Below are 13955 nucleotides of genomic sequence, written 5' to 3' on the forward strand. Positions count from 1 at the left end.
GTAATGAGGGCCTTGGTGTCTTATTTCTGCATCCCTGTATGATTTATTCCCATACTTCTTTCTGTTGATCATCATCGGTGCATGTACTTGCCAGTTCCCGGAGGCGAGCATAAAACTGGACGATGGACTCTCCTCCTCTCTGTCTTGCCTGTCGTAGTTTGAATCTTTCTAAATCCAGGTTCAGCTGCGGATCGAAATGGGCATTCAAGGCCCTCACTGCCACATCGTAGTCGTCATGGGCACCTGTGTTTGGTAGGTGTCTGAAGAGTTTGTATATTTCATCACCCACAAAATGTAGGAGCAATGACCTCTTGACTACTCCATCCTTCTCACGGGTGGCCACAAAGTAGTTCTCCAGGCACCAGACCCCATACCTTCCATCTAGGTGACACTGTGTGAGATCCACATGCTCGCTGAATGGCAGAAGTATGCCTGTCATTGTGTGCTGTGGCAATTGATGGGCGGCTGGCACTGGTTCATCGTCCATATTGAGTGCGTTATATGTGCTCGTTGTTTCAGGCTCACCTCTCTCAGTCTGCTGTGTCACGGTGCACCCCTTCTGCGCTCACGTTTGTGGTCTGTTACAAGCTGTTGACATTTCCTGTTGGTGCCGTGTCACTTTAGGGTCTGCACGAGTAACATGTTGGCTTTGCCTCTCCCTCCTGGGTTTGGTGTCGTTGTGTCACACTGATGTGGAGCTTGACATGCTCTTCTGCATCTTCCCGGCATTCATTCATGCGCAGCACATGGTCCCCCAACCTGGGTTCCTGCGCCTTATTTGGATACTTGTATGGGCAGCTGGCTCGCAATCTCACCATAGGTAGCCCAACCAGCAGCAGCAGGTGCCCTCGTGGATGGTCTGGCCATTCCCCGCCTACATTCCTCATCGGGCGTCCAGCGCGTGTTGACAACATATGGTAGAGACCATCCTCGTCACCAGTGTCCTGTTGCGTGATTCAGGCTTCGTGCCGCGCGTTGTAGTTAAAAACGCCCACAATTGCTGCATTTAAACTGGAGTTGCAGGGAAAACTGAAAACTCCTGCGCTCCACTTTATTATATCAATTCCCGCTTCCCGCTTCCGGGTCAGTGTTCCGTGATCGGTGTCCAAACAACTAGACTGTCATGGAACGCTACAGCATTGTCAACATCGTCATACTGTCGATTTACGTAGATCCCTGTCTTAGTTAATACTGTAGATATGGAGAATATACAGAAACTGTACACATGTGCCTGTACTACATCAATTATAATTTCTTTAGGGAGGTCACGCTGCGTCGCACTCACGGCCCTGGCTGTTGCTGAACAACATGTGAGTGCTAAGATAACTTTGAGGTGGTCCCACCAGCCCTTGGGAAAGAAAATAGCTTGACACCTTAATTATATACAACAGACCAACGTGGAATTTTTAGACACAGGAGGATATATATGCCGGCAAGGTTACACAATTTTCACATTTGGTCATAGAGGAAATAGATGAGAGCCATATTTATCATTGCAATTTTCCATTGACACTTGTAAAAAAGAAAAAAACGTGGATATTCTGGGCCGCATATTTACTATAAATGAAAGTGAATTCTCGTTGTGAAAAGGGCTTGGTGCAGAATGAGAAAAGACCGCGGTGGATAATTTATAACCTGGTTACCATAGAGTTATGACATTTTCAATAAAGTGTACAATGTAATGTGCCAGAAAGGGGAAAACTCTGATTACATTCACCAGAGCTATCGATTTTGTGGCGCTGGACCTGAATCTGTCCTGGTCTCTGTTGTTAATAAAGTTTATGGCTAAATGCATATGTAAGATGTTTTCATCTATCTTCTCTTTGACATGCATGCTCCGATAAATTGTAACTTCTTCAAACCATATAGGATTATAAATTTGCTTAGTGTAATCCGAAAATGCTAAATCACACTAGGAGACACATCTCGATATCAGGATGTAAAATGCAATCAACGTTACTTGATATTTTGGGTAGATTTATGTTGTAATTTGACAAAAATATTACTATGTAAATTTGAGGTAAAGAAAATAAGTCTATTAAGAAGCTGAAGAGATAGTTGAGCAAGAGTTATATAACCGGTATATGAGCTTTCAGGCTTGAAAAATGTGACCCTCATCTCTGAACAAATACATCAACTGCATTGGCCTGCATCGTGTATAAAATATATCATGAATTATGATAGCAGGTCCTAAGGAATTTATTTGAAAAACTACCTTCCTATCCACAATTTCAGATCACACAACAGCGCAAGTTTAGCTAGACCCGTTGTCGGATTCTTCAAATGGGGTGCGAGATCAGTACTTGATCAAGTAGACAAACTAGAAAAACATCCCATTAGAAATTCGTTTAGAAAGCCCCCTCTTGAATTTTAGAAATCCTTTGAAAACCTGAAGCCAGATGGACAACCCATTTGCAAGTCGCAAATCAGTTTGCAACCCCAAAACAGGCCGAATTGCATGTATAACCGACACATGGAAATACCGACCGGGTCTGCGAGTCAGTATTTGCGATTCACAATATCGACTCACAAATTGCATGTATGAGGGTGTCTCAAATTGCAAATAGTAGCAATTTGGCTAATTGGCACGTGAAATTTACCACCAATCCAGAACACGTGGTAAAACGCTACAAACTATAAAAAGGGGGCCAGCATGCATCAGGCCTTTCCACAATGGCTGCCTTGTACACAATGTCGGGGAGGAGGCACAGCCTGGCCCTGCAGCAAGGAAGTAGGCGGACACAAGCCAGTATATTTCTCACCAAGCAGTCTCTCTTTAATAAGACAGAGGAGGAGATATATGTCCACTACAGGCTATGAAGAACTGTCATGCTGGGCATTATTGAGTTGTTAAGGCCACATGTAGAAACCACTATGCAGCACAGCTATGCTATTGACACCCATGTGCAGGTTTTGTGCTTATTACAATTGTTAGCCAGTGGAAGTAACCGGCATGTGACTGGTGTGGCATGAGGGGTGCCATAAAGTGTGTTTTTCCACTTCTTCAGGAGATTATTAGATGCAATGCTCTGCTACATGAACCAGTACATATACCTGCCCAGGAATGTGCAGGAAATACAAACTACCAAAATGGATATCAAGAGGAATGCCAATATCTCACGCCATAGGGTGCATAGATGGGACACACATGTAGCCATATCTCCACTGTCCCACAATGAGTAACTGTTTTGGAACCGCAAAAATATCCATTCCCTCAACAAACTGGTCATGTGCAATGCCCAAAACCTCATCATCGATATAGTGGCAAAACTTCCTGGAAGCAACCATGATTCATATATGTTTATGCACAGTGGCTTATACAGGCGACTTGAAACTGAGGAGTTTGATGATTTCTGTCTATTAGGAAATACAAACACTTGCTCAGACACATATGTAGTTGCACGCAATCCCTCATAAGTTTGTTTCATAACCCAATTTTTCTACTTGCAGGTGACAGCACATACACCCTATGCCCATGGATCCTCACCTCATGCCTCTAGCCCAACAACCAAAATAAGCAAAGGTACAAGCCAGCCCATTGGCACACACATGCTGTAATAGATTGCATGTTTGGACTGCTGAAATCCAGATTCATATGCCTGTATAATAGTGGGGGTTCCTGTAAAATGCACCAGCGGGTGCATGCAAAATGGTGGCAACCAGTGCCATCTTACAAAACATTGCCTGTGGCAGGGTACCTTACAAATTGCTGCCTCGTAATCAGAGTCTGACGATGAACAAACTGTCTACCCAGGTCAGCTACCAACAGAGGAAAGACCAGCAGCGGAGGGGAAGTGGCGTATGGAACACATTGCCATACACTAATTTGCAAGGTAAGTCATGCCCATGTCTCCCAGGTGAATGAAATTGATTACACAATACTTTGAGTAATGCATCAAAATCAAACTTTGTCAGGTTCTGTAAAATGCATTGTGCTCCACAAATTACCACCTGTTTGAGTACAACATAAAGCAAAATGTGAGTTAGTTGCACCACCACCCGGGCATTACAATTAAATATGACCCCTAGCAGCCATACCCTCATTTTTTCATTGTGTGCAAGCACCATGTTCAAGCACCATGCATCATGTGGAGGAGTAGGGGTAAGGGTAGCACTGCATCGCAGCACTGTACCTGCTGTGGCAGAGAGGCAGCTGACACTTGGAGTACACTCACTTTCTTGTTGTTGCTCAACACCTGTGAGAAAAGGCCTCTTTTGTCATGGTTAGCCCCCACCTTTTGCCTGGTATTTGATGTGGTCTCAAAGTTGTTAGTGCTCAGGGCCCCTGCTAACCAGGTTCTCTGGAACATATCTCTTTCCCTAAAACTGTTGTGATGCATTGGCACATTTGGCAACACCTTTAGCTGCCACTATAAGTCCCTAGTAAGTGTTGCTAAGGTACCCAGGACATGGAGTACTGAGGGTAGGCCCCTGAGGGCAGCAGCACCGCTTGTGACACCCACAAGGGCCATGCATCCAGATACACCCAGCACTGCCATTGCAGGCTGAGCGTTCTGATGAAATCCTTTAATGCAAACTTGACATGGCACACAGACTGTGTGCCCTGTCGACTACACACTGCATGCAACATAGGTAAGTCATCCCTGTTGCAGGCCTTCCAGCCCTAAGGCAAGGTACACTATAATGTATGTGTGGGCACCAATGCATGACCAATATGCCCCTACTGTGTCCCTGCTAAACCCTGGACATTGAAAGTGAACAGAGCAGCCATTGTAATGCATGTGCTGGACATTGGTCAGAACAAGTTTTGCAGATACATGATGGCTACTGTGAACCCTGAGTTGATTGGAATGTTAAATCCAAGCTGATACCAGCATTGAATGTATCCCAAAATGTACACAGCAGACACCTTAGAGGTTTTCTTACTAAAGCTAACTACCCTGACATGGTTGCTGGCTTGTCACAACCAGCCTGCCACCACCAGACAAGATTCTGGAACCATGGGGTGAGAGATCCTGCTCTCTGGGTTCCAGAACAAAGCCCTTTCTGGGTAGAGGTGCTATCACATTTGCCCCCAGGAATGTGCACTGCCCTGCTAGCGAGCTTCAAAGGGCTTACTGTCCTTGAAACTCATACCTCCAAGCCTCCTGCTAGAAGCAGATGGCTGCCCTATTGCAACCCTCTCTTTTGGCAGGAACAACAGCAGAAAAACACACAAAGGATATGAGGAATAGTCAGTCCCAGCTTGCACCAGCCCTAAGGTGTTGCATGTGAGGTGACCGCCAATCAGGTGTAGGGAAGTGATCTATGTCCACAGGAAGAGGTCACTTAGTGGGTGTAGCCATCCTAAGGTAGATGACCCATTCATCACTATTTGGCGGTCCCCTAAACACTCACAAAATACAGTATTTAGTGGCCATCTCTAGACCACAAAATCAGAATTCAAGAACAAAAGCAGGCCAGCAACAAAGAAGACCCAAGGCTCGAGAACTGAAGTCCTGCTGCACAAAGAAAAAGGTACCAAACCCTGCCTGCTGCACCCAGCACTTGGCAATTGCCACTGAAGGGATGCTTGGAAGTTGGGTGGAATCTACCAACCCCCAGAGGACCTCCAAACGTTGAAAATCACCAAAGATCTCCATCCAGAGTGAAGTCATCGCTCTCTTGGAACAAAGACCGAAAACCCAGTGAAGGCCACTTCACTGACCGGCTGCTGACCTAGTGTTGGAATTTTCCCTTATGCAGGGTCATCCTCAATCTTTTTGCCTCCTGTTTTTTTCTGACCTGTTGCTTTTGGCTTTTGAACTCTGAGCGCTTTACCACTGCTAACCAGTGCTAAAGTGCATATGCTCTCTGAGTAAATTGTATTGTTGATTGGTTAATCCATGATTGGCATATTTGATTTACTATTAAAGCCCTAATAAAGTGCACTAGAGGTGCCCAGGACCTGTAAATCAAATGCTACTAGTGAGCTTGCAGCACTGGTTGTGCAACCCACATTAGAAGCCCTGTAATCGTTGTCTCAGACTTGCCATTGCAGTGTCTGTGTGTGCAGTTTTAAACTGCCAATTTGACTTGGCAAGTGTACCCACTTGCCAGGCCTAAACATTCTCTTTTCTTACATGTAAGACACCCCTAAGATAGGCAGTAGGTAGCCCCATGGGCAGGGTGCAGTGTATGTTTAAGGTAAGACATGTACTAAAGTGTTTTATATGTCCTGACAGTGAAATACTGCCAAATTTGGTTTTTATTGTTGCAAGGCCTATCCCTCTCATAGGTTAACATGGGGGGCTCCCTTTAAATATGATTAAAGTGTAGATTCCCTTTGAGAGCGGATGGACATGTGGAGTTTGGTGTCCTTGTGCTCACAATTTAAAAATACATCTTTTAGTAAAGTTTATTTTAAGATTGTGTGTTTTTAAATGCCACTTTTAGAAAGTGAGCAGTTTCTTGCTTAAACCATTCTGTGACTGTCTGTTTGAAGATCCCCTGTCTGGGTCAGTTTGACAGTTGGGATGCTTGCACCTCTCTGCAGACAGAGACATAAAGGGAGCTGTGGTGTAGCCTGCATATCCTGATGAGCCATATGTGCTAGGAGGAAGGGGGGGAGTGGTCACACACACCTGAAAGGGCTGTGCCTGTCCTCACACAATGCTGTCTCCAACCCCCTGGTGGGTGTCTGGGGCCTGGCCTGGGCAAGGCAGGATTTCACAAACAAGAGAGACCTTTCTTTGAAGTAAGGCTACTTCAAAGGACAAAATGGGTATAAGAAGGACACCCAAAACCACAGACTTTAGATCACTTCTGAAAACCAAGAGGAACCTCTGCCTGGAGAAGAGCTGAAGAGCTGAGGAAGAAGAGCTACCCTGCCTGTGACTATGCTTTGTGGAGCTATCCTGCAGTTGCTGCGTCTGCCTGTGCAAGAGGACAAATACTGGACTTTGTGTGCCTTCTTGCTTGTGAAGAACTCTCCAAGGGCTTGAAACTGAGCTTGCCTTCTGTTGTTGAAGTCTCAGAGACAGCAAAGGCATCTCTCTGCCAGCACCTGGAGCCTCTGCTGAGACTCCTGTCCTGCCAAGTGGTGTCCTATCCAGTTCCTGGGGCCTTGACAGGTGAAGCTGGTGGACCAAGGTTGTAAATCCACGCACAGATCGCCGTGCAGGGAGATTTCTGATGCAACCTCCGAGAGCGGCTAAAGAAACGACTCGCCGCCGGCTCCTCGGCTGAAATTGATGCAGCATTTGCAGCGCAGCTGGGAAATCGACGCACGCAGCTGGAGAAACAACACTCGGCATTGCTGAGGGAGGCTGCAATGACGCAACATCCCTGGTTGTGGAAAAACAATGCAAGCTTGCCCGGACCCGAGGTGTTTTGTCCATATTGACGCATCTCTCTCCTGACGGAAAAGAAACAATGCATGACGAACAGACCAAAGAAGGAGAAACAACGAACGACCTCGCTTGTGGGTGAGAAATCGATGCACCGATTTCCTTTTTCGACACACTCGCCCGTGCGGGTTATTTTGACGCGACCCAGGTACATTTTCACGCTAACAGCATTAGCGTTGTTTTTAAAAGAACATGAAGACTCTTTTTGCTTTTAATTAATAGCTTGACTTGTGTATGGTAGATTTTTGCCATTTTGGTCTTGTTTTGTTTAGATAAATATGCTCTATTTGTCTAAACCTGTGGTGTGTCATTTTGTAATGTTGTCATTAAGTTACTGTGTTTGTTGGTACAAATACTTTACACCTAGTACTCTGAAGTTAAGCCTGCCTGCTTGTGCCAAGCTACCATGGGGGCGAGCGGGGGTTCGCTGATGGTGATTCTCTTTTACCCTGACTAGAGTGAGGGTCCTTGCTTGGACAGGAGGTAACCTGACTGCCAACCAAAGACCCCATTTCTAACACCGAGGAACTGGATGCCACAGCCAGACAAAACTCCACTTGCCAGATTGTGAGGAAAAACCCTGCTTGAATGACAAGTTTGGTGGCACTATGCCCTCCAGCGGCTGAATCGCTCCATTTCCCCAGGCAGTGGTCACCTGACATTGGATATCCAGAAGGGCTGTCCACTCCGGACTGAAAAATAACCCAGTCGAGGGACTTCAGAAACGACTAGGACCTTTCACCAGAGTGCCCCTGCTGACCTGCTAGTGACCCTCAAAGTGACCCATCTCCTGCTTCCAAGAACACCTTTACGCACAGCCCCTAGCTCACCTATTTGCTCTGCACCCAGCATGCTTGTGCCCTGCACCAGTTGTGCCCTAAGGGTTCCACACCCCTTGTAAACTTGACACTACAAGGGGACCCACCGGACTTACCTTTAAGTCCACCTGTGCAGTGCTTTTCTAAGTGGTCCCCCATAGTGGCCTGGCACCAGCTCCAATGACTTCCTGCAGCTGCTCCCTGTGAAACCAGGAATTGTCCAAACATCTCCAGCTGGTCCATAGGGCCCACCAATTACCTCGACATACCTCCAAAAATAGACATTGGAAAACACATTGCCTGATTTTTTATGCATTTTCTAAAGTATTCCTCCATTGATTCCTATAGCACGCAACTATGCACAAAAACATTATTTTTGCTAAAGTTTGAAAATTCATTACTTATAAAGAACATACCTGATTTTGATGATCTTTTATGAAAATATGAAGTATTTTCGTAAATTGGTATTGTGTTATTCTTTTGAGTGTGTGTCTTGCTTTATTAATACTGGTAGTGCAACAAATACTTTGCACTTCTCCATCATTTTTTGATGCAAAAGCAGCGCAAACTTACAAAATACAATTGTATTTTGTAAGTTTGCAATGCTTTTGCATCAAAAAGCAGCGCAAATGCATAAATATGGGCCTGAATGTGAAGCATGGACCCCTCCAGACCCATAAACCTTTATTTCTGGTCTGCACTGGCAGATCATGTTAAGGGGTATGTGCATGAGCCCTTCCACAGCACCTTCTTGCATGTATGCTGTATGCAGGGTTTGGGGTGCGACAACCGGACTGGTGTTGGTGTTCTGTGTCTGGACTGGATTTACATCTTCAACTGACGGCAGCTGTGTTGTGTATGTTGCATCACTGGAGTGGGCATGTGTTGTTCTAAGGTCACTATCCCCAATGACTGCTTCTTCATTATCCATTGGGACGTGTTCACAAGTTGGGAAATGTCTCACATCCTCATGTGCATCTATTGGGTGAGATGAAAAACTATTATTTGTGTGGGAATTCTATTTATATGGCACATTTCAAATTCAATAAATGTATATCACTGATTGTATTTTTCTTTGTCCTATGATGCACCATGATGGCTACTTCTGCTGTCTAATGGAACTATGGTAATCTGCCTCAACTGCCACAACTGTGGTGTCTACTCTCTACAGTGAGACTAGACAACACTTACCTTGCATTGCTAGAGGTGCTGACGTGCTGACGTGTCCAAGCAGCCAAATCCCACAATGGCCTCTCTAGCGTAGTCTCTGGCTTACAGTCACAGTCTGGGATGCACAGCAAAACAACTGCTTGTGATTATTGCAGCACTCCTCTGTCAGTATCTCAAGTTCTTTCTCTCGAAACGTAAGTTTGGGCTTCCTTGCAGGTGTCTCACTCTGTGGCAGGGGGCTGGACATTTCTATGCCCTTTTCCGATGCTTGTCCCACTTCACAACATACTTATTTCAAACACTTCAATCCTACACACTGTGGCACCTTGACAGGCTCAATTTGGGCAGCACTTCCTAGTGTTTGGGGGGCCTTACCATGCCATCTTATATGGCTGGGTCACTCCTCTCTCTACTTGCGATATGTAGTTGAAATTTGCGTTTGCTTAGGAAATAGCAAATTGCAACTCCAAACTGAATCGCAAAATTTTGGTAATAGGACTCTGTACATATAATTTAGCGATTTGCTGTTTGCGAATTGCAAAAAGTTGCAAATAGAGAGTAGCAAAAAGGTCTGTTCACATATCTGGTCGTTGGTTATTTGCTAGATAATGTTTTTTTTAATTGTTAAGAGACTTCTTTTAGAGGGCACTTTATAAATTTATATTCATAAGAAAATAATTAAACAAAGACGATTACAGAGCACAATAAATATTCTTAGTGTTAATTTTCCTCCTCCAAAGTTAAATGTGCAGCATGCCTGAGATGGGCTCCAATTTAGATGTGTGCATTTTTTTAAACAAGGATAATCTGATAGCTTTTTAAGGTGCAAAACTGCAGTTCCATCTTAAAAAGATTTTTTCTTTTTTCCCCAATTCTTGGGGACCATGGGGGAGCCTCAAGGCCCCGTGGTCTCAGTTGGCTCACGTCTCCTGCTCTAAATAGCAGCTCCCTTCTTGTGGGAGCAATGCTTTCATCTCTTTCCCTGCACACGTGTGTGCATGCTGGGAAAGACATGAAAACTCAGCTTCCAGCAAACAGAATCTGTTTCACAGGTCCTACTTCCTGAAAGCAGAGTTATGTTTGCTTTTGCTTGGCGGTAGCTGTCAGCTCCTGTCAAGCAAAAACATACAGCTACTTCCTACACATGGGACCTCAGAAGGTAGCAGGAGTCATCCCTGGGGATGGTGGTCCCCAGGGCAGCGTGTGGCTCCAAGAGGGGGATTGCCTGGCCCCTCTCTATGTTTTTAATTTCGCCCTGGGGAGGTGGCCGTCTCTGGGGGTCCAAGACTGACCACCAGCCATATTAATTCTATAGCCCCGGGGAGGAGGTGGTCCCCGGGGCACAGGGGGTCCGCAGGACTCTCCCTTTATATTTATTTAGTAGCTTGCCATGGGGAGGTGGTGGTCGCAGGGCATGGGGGCCACTTGGCCCGGGTATAATTAATTTTCATAGTCCTGATGAGGTAGTGGTCCCCGGGGCCCAGGGAAGGTCCGCAGGGCACCATTCTACTTATTTACTAGTTTGCTCTCAGGAGGTGGTAGTCCCTGTGGTGCAGGGGGGCAATGTGTCTCTCTACATACATTATCTACTTAGCTCCAGGGAGCCAGTGGTCCCCAGGACTTTAGTAGGTCCTAGGCGGGCGGGTCCCCTTGTGCCCTCTACTTACATATTATGCCCTAGGACAAGGCCCACCCAGAGGCAAAAATAAAAGCAAGCATGGGAGACCATGCTTGCTTTTTTTAAAGTCACAGCAAAAATTGTGAATGTTCACCATTTTTGCTGGGAATCTGAAAAGAAAATGCTTTTTAGCCCTGGGGAAGCCCTGGGGGACTCCTGGACTCAGGCAAGGTTAGGCTAATGATACCCTTCCCCCTTTTTAAAAAAAAAAACATTTTTAGGACTCAGCAGAAGCAGAATCTCAAAATGGCTGCCTACCGTGGTTGAAGTGTTGGTAGCCAATGAGATCTCTGCTAAAGATCAGCAGTATTTGCAAATTTGTTGTGAACCCTACATATACAAATTTAGATTTCCTTTAATTTCTCCCAAACTGCTGAACTGATTTACACCAAATAAACAAAAAGCCACATCTGTGGACCAAAAGCTATCTTTGTGTCAAATTTGGTGTAGTCCATCCAGCAGTTCGGGCTGCAAGTGTGTCTAAAACAATATTGACAAGAACATGGGAAATGCACTTTTCATGACCCCCCACTCTCTTTTTATCTGCCTCCGCTTAGCGGATCATCCTTAAACTTTCCACACACAACATGAACCTAGAGAGCACTGTTTTTTAGAAAATGTTGTGGAGGTTTGTCATACTGTGCCAAAGATATGGGCAAGTCAAAATGCTTGTTCTATGGAAACTAGGGGCCTAATTTCAACTTTGGCGGTCCTACCTCAGGACCACCAAAGCTGTGAACAGGACACCACCACCTGCCCTATAACAATGTCCTTGCAGAGGAGTGTTCTCATCGGTAACACCATCAGGAACAGTACTATGAGACAGCACTCAGCTCCCTTAAAGGAGGTGAGTGCTATCTCAGAGCACAGATGAGGCGGACCAGCAGCTCGAAATGCACACTGTCTGCTAGTGCTGGACAAGTGGGCCTCTGCACTGCCTTTGCTAATCAGCTAAGAAAGAATAGAGTTGCTCCACAGTTAAAGCCAATGAGTGGGGCAATTAAGCATTGGGTCTGAAGAAGGTGAAAAATGGCATCTGCTCTGGAAAGAGTAAAAAGGAACATCTGACTTCAAAGGTGGACAGAAGCAATCTTAATCTTATTAACTCAATAAAGCTCAATTAAAATGCAATGAAGTGAAGTATAGCATTGTGAGAAAACAGGGCTGATTGCAGAGGCCCCATAACTTTTTGCCCCCATTTTCCTCTTTTTGCTGGTGTTTTCCTGACTTTGATGGTGCCCTGGGTACTGCTAACCAGTCCCAGGGCCTGTGCTCTGTGTAAAATGGATATGCAAATTAGGCTAATTATAATTGGCTAAGTTAACCTACCTATAAGTCCCTAGTATATGGTAGGGCATGTAGGTTTAGGGACCACAGCATAGGTGGTGCACACCTAGGTGCATTGCTGAGGTGCCCAGTGTCATTTTAAAAGCAAGCCTGCCTTGCTGGCTGCTTTTAAATTAAAGTTATATGCAAATTCGACTTTGGAATTAAAGGTACTTCCAAAGTCTTAAACTACCTTATTTTTACATATAAGTCACACCTAAGGTGTGCCCTATGTGCCCCTAGGGCTGGGTGCCATGTAACTATAAGCAGGGACTTTATAAAAATAGATTTATAAGCCCTGGTGAGGTAAAAACAGCCAAATTCGTTTTTCCCTCATTGAAGTAAATGGCCTTCATAGGCTAGAATGGGCAGACTTTATTTTAAATTTTAAAGTCTCCTTAAATGTTACATACCAAGAATTTGGTATCAAATTGATTGTTGTAATAAATCCCACAACTTCCAGTTGTTGGATTTAATATAACTTGTCCAGGTAAAAAGTTTAGACTTACCAATTTCAGCTCAGCTCTGCATTGTTTTTGCTGCTGTGCTCTGATTGGCCAGCCTGCAGCAGCTTCTGCCAGGCTGCCTTGATGAGGTGTGAAGTGGCCAGACTTCACACAAAGGAATGTGCTTGGGGGAGAGAATCTCCCCTCAGCAGATGGTGAGGCAGGAAGGGGGAGGGCTGCCAAACTGGTCTTCAAAGGCAGAGAAGGACATTTGCAGCACCCAGCAACACCCCCACATCCTGCAACCCCAGACAGCTAGGTGCCCCCTTGATTAGATTAGGAGAGGGCAGGAGAGGGGTGTGTTTATGATTTTTAGCCACACCAGTGGGTGGGCTCAGCCAGATGTAACCTCCAAAAATCAGATTAATCCATGTTGAATTTTTAGAGACTGTTGCCTTCTGGGATGGATTTTTGCCACACTTCCCAGGAAGTGGTCATCACAGGGGGACGACCCTGTCCCTGATTGGAGAACCAGGGCCCCCCTGCTTTTCACCCAGGAGCAAGGATAAAACTGGCAGACCTGCACCCACGCCTCAGATCCCCTCCAGAATTCAACAAGAAAGGAACTAAAGAAGAAGAAGGACTGCCCTGCTGGACCCCTGGCCTGCACCTGGATCCTGCACTCAGAAGGACTGCACCAGCTGCACACTTGGGCTTCACCACAAGAAGGACTTTGCCTGGCTTCAACTGGTTCAATGAGGGACTCCCTGTTTGCTACAGGTGAAAAATTGCTAAACCAGAGTCCCCTGCACCAACTCCTGAAGAAAGCGACCAGCTGACCACTGTCCAGTGGCCAAAAAGGAGTTTGCGCCAGGTGCATTCTGGGAGTTGAAGTCCGCACCCCCCAAGGACCATCACAGAACTTCTGGACCCTTGGGGTGAGCTGTGGACCCCAAAAGAACCTTAAAAGAACATCTGGGTGAAGCCCCAGAAGTTTGGAAAAGATTTGAGAATTTTTGGAAAAAAGCTCCAGAGAGGGACCAACCCGCCGCGGAAATTCTAGCCGGCTTGCCACAACCGCGACCCGGCCTGACTTCGTGGTTCGTCCCGGTAAAGAAAAACATCCAAAAAAGAGACTAAGGGGGTCATTCTGACCTCGGCGGTAAAA

The sequence above is a fragment of the Pleurodeles waltl genome, chromosome 3_1, assembly GCF_031143425.1.
Source record: "Pleurodeles waltl isolate 20211129_DDA chromosome 3_1, aPleWal1.hap1.20221129, whole genome shotgun sequence".
Taxonomy (NCBI): Eukaryota; Metazoa; Chordata; class Amphibia; order Caudata; family Salamandridae; genus Pleurodeles; species Pleurodeles waltl.